Source organism: Capra hircus, chromosome 4 (assembly GCF_001704415.2).
Source record: "Capra hircus breed San Clemente chromosome 4, ASM170441v1, whole genome shotgun sequence".
Lineage (NCBI taxonomy): Eukaryota > Metazoa > Chordata > Mammalia > Artiodactyla > Bovidae > Capra > Capra hircus.
The window spans coordinates 35,712,963-35,716,672 of NC_030811.1; positions in this window are offsets into that span (position 1 = coordinate 35,712,963).

The following is a 3,710-nucleotide window of genomic DNA, read 5'->3' on the forward strand; positions in this document are numbered from 1 at the left end:
TTATTTCCACTAATACAAGCACAGTATCTTCTTTCATTCTTAAACTGGTTGGTTATTCAAATGGTTGTGCCTTTTGCTGTAGTAGTTGTTTTAAATGTTTTAATCTAAACTGACAGTCTCTGCCTTTTAATTTGGATGTTTAAACAATTTACAAAATGTGATTATTAATATATTTGGATTTAAACCTACCATATTATTAACTGTTTTCTATTTTAATCGTCTACTTTTGTTTTTTTTTTATTTTGCTTGAGTTTTATATCATTCCAGCTTATCTGTTTCACTGGCTTTTTCTTACTGATGTAACTTTGTTCTGATTTTTATTGGTTATATTAGGGCTTATAGTGTGTTAGTCATCATAGTCAAAACTCAAATAATATTATTTCACTTCATATATGGTAAAATAGTATCAGAGTATCCTATTTGCCTAATCTGGTGCTCACACAATCATTGTCCTACTGTGTTACTTCTATATATGCTACACACTCCAATACTTGTTAAAATTATTATTTTTTTGTTTTAAACTTTGAAACTTCTGTAAGATTCTTTAAATAAAATATATTTTATATTTACCACATTATCTATCATTTTCAGTAATTATCATTCATTCTGTAGGTCTGAATTTCCACCTGGTATCATTTTCCTTCTACCTGAAGAACTTCATGTTTCTTAAAATCCTGGTCTGCAGCCAATGACTTTTTTCCCCTTGTTGTAAGTTTGAAAGTTTCTTTAAAAGTAATAAGGATGTTGCTTTACTTCATCTAAAAAAAAAGTTCTGTCAGCCTCTGCTCCTTTGGACATCCCTCTCTCTTCTGGACAATGTGTCTTTTTTGTCAGCCACTTTTATGATTCCTCTTCATTGTTACCACTGAACATTTTTAGCATAATGAGTATTGGTGTGATTTTCTCCATGTTTAGTGTGGCTGGTGTTTGAAATTCTTGGTTTTGGAATTCATGCTTAGGGGTTTTGTCAATTTTTGAAAATTGTAAGCAATGATTTAGTTTATTTTTCTGCTCTCTTCACACACTTAACTTCTCTTTCTGGGACCCTACATAAATATTAAGATACTTAATGCTGACTTATAGATCATTGATGGAACAGTTTAGTTTGCTCAGGTTTTTTAAAATTTTGGATAGCTTCTATGTGAATGCAATATCTAAGCTGATATATCATCTGATATTCTCTAATGTTACATATTTATTCTTCTAAGTTTGATATGTGTCTTTTTTGGTACTTTCAGATATTTCTTTATCATTTGTATGCTTTCTTTCTACCTTCACCATTGAAATCTTTTAAATAGCTCTGATAATTATACTGTCTAATAATTTTAATTTCCAAATCTAGAATTTCTTGATGTGCATAATTGTTATTTTTATGTTCTTTGGTATGTTTAATAATTGAATGGCATACATTTGAACTTTACTTGGGTGCAAGATATATTGGGGAGGATGGTAATATTCTTTGAAATATTTTTAGCTTTGACTTAGTTACATTACTTAAAAATGATTTGATCCTCTCAATTTTTTTTGCACATTTAATCTCCCAGAAACTAGTGTAACCTTTCCTAGGTAAAACTTGGCCACATTAATAAGGAATAATGCTTCTGTGTATTTTATATGATCTGTAGTATCTTGGTAGGTTTTTTCCACTCTGGCTATGCTGCGCCTTAATGACATATGGGATTTGTGCCCTGCTGTTGGTGTGTCTTGGCTTTAGGTGATTTCTTCATAAGCATATACTGCTTCATACCAATCAAAAGACTCAGCCAGAGTTCTATGTGTAGATTTCTTTTCTTTAGTACTCTTTCTTGTGAATTCTTGCCACCTTAGCCTCTCTAAATTCTGAACTATTTCCACAACTCAGCAAATTTTTTTGCTGTGGCCTAAGGAGACTTGCAGCTGACTGTGGCTCAGATCATGAGCTCCTTATTGTAAAATCCAGGCTTAAATTGAAGAAAGCAGGGGAAATCATTAGATCAGCTTTGATCTAAATATAATCCCTTATGACTATATGGTGGAGGTGACGAATAGATTCAGAGGATTAGAACTGGTAGAGAGTGTGCTTGAAGAATGATGGATTGAGGTCCATAATATCATACATGAGGCAGTATCTAAAACCATTCCGAAGAAAAGGAAATTCAAGGAGGCAAAGTTGTTGTCTGAGGGGGGTCTTACAAATAGCTGAGGAAAGAGAAGAAGTGAAAGGCAAGGGAGAAAGAGAAATAAATACCCAAATGAATGCAGAGTTCCAAAGAATAGGAAGGAGAGAAAAGAAGGCCATTGTAAATGAACAAGACAAAGAAATAGAGGAAAACAATAGAACTGGAAAAGCTAGAGAAGTCTTTAAGAATATTGGAGACTAGCCTACGAGGCTCCTTCATCCATGGGGAGTCTCCAGGCAAGAACACTGGAGTGGGTTGCTATGCCTGCCTCAAAATAAGTATAGTGTGTCACAATTTTTTTTATTTTATTTTACTATGTTTGTGTCATGTGTCAGTTATTTAAAATTTAGCATGATGATCTATTTTCATTACATATGTATCTTTTATCAAATATAACTTTTGAAAATCATTTTGTATTTACTTTTTACCTACAGATGTCTTGCAAACTGTCTGAGTTTAAGCTCTCACAAAACTGGGATTCACCACTGCCACTGTCTTGAACATAGAAACAAACACTGAAAGAAAATTTTGTATGTGTTCAGTTCAGTTGCTCAGTTGTGTCCGACTCTTTGTGACCCCATGAATCGCAGCACGTGCCAGGCCTCCCTGTCTATCACCAACTCCTGGAATTCACTCAGACTCACGTCCATCGAGTCAGTGATGCCATGTCATTCCAATTTAAAGGCTCTCTGTGTTTCGTATCTTGGCTCAATTAAAACTGTCACAGTTAACTCCTCTCTTCCTGAGTGAGTGAGAGAAGGTCGCTCAGTCATGTCTGACTCTTTGTGACCGCTTGGACTATACAATACAGTCCATGGAATTCTCCTGGCCAGAATACTGGAGCACCTTTCCCTTTTCCAGGGGACCTTCCCAACCTAGGAATTGAACCCAGGTCTCATGGCACCCCACTCCAGTACTCTTGCCTGGAAAATCCCATGGATGGAGGAACCTGGTAGGCTGCAGTCCATGGGGTCGCTGAGAGTTGGACATGACTCAGTGACTTCACTTTCACTTTTCACTTTCATGCATTGGAGAAGGAAATGGCAACCCACTCCAGTGTTCTTGCCTGGAGAATCCCAGGGACGATGGAGCCTGGTGGGCTGCCATCTATGGGGTCGCACAGAGTCGGACACGACTGAAGTGACTTAACAGCAGTAGCAGCAGCTCCCACATTGCAGGCAAAATCTTCACCAGCTGAGGCACAAGGAAAGCCCAGTTAAAATTGTCACACTTAACTCCTCTCTTCCTACTCCATTTAAAAATCTCAGGAAAATTTCAAAGTATCTTCTTTTGTTTCCAAGTCTTTTACTATGACCTTGAACAAGTTACTGGTACTCTTCCACAGTGAATGTTACCTCTCTGTTCTTCACTACTCTCGTTTGAAATAAAAATAATTTTTATTATAAAAAAGGGTTAACAAAAATAAGCCTAACACAGATTTTTAAAAATGAAAATTATCAAATTTATGAAACTGCATGCAAGAATTTTATCAGTCCTTTCTTGAAATTTCTTCATAATTTATACAGAAACATACTTATCTATTCATCACAT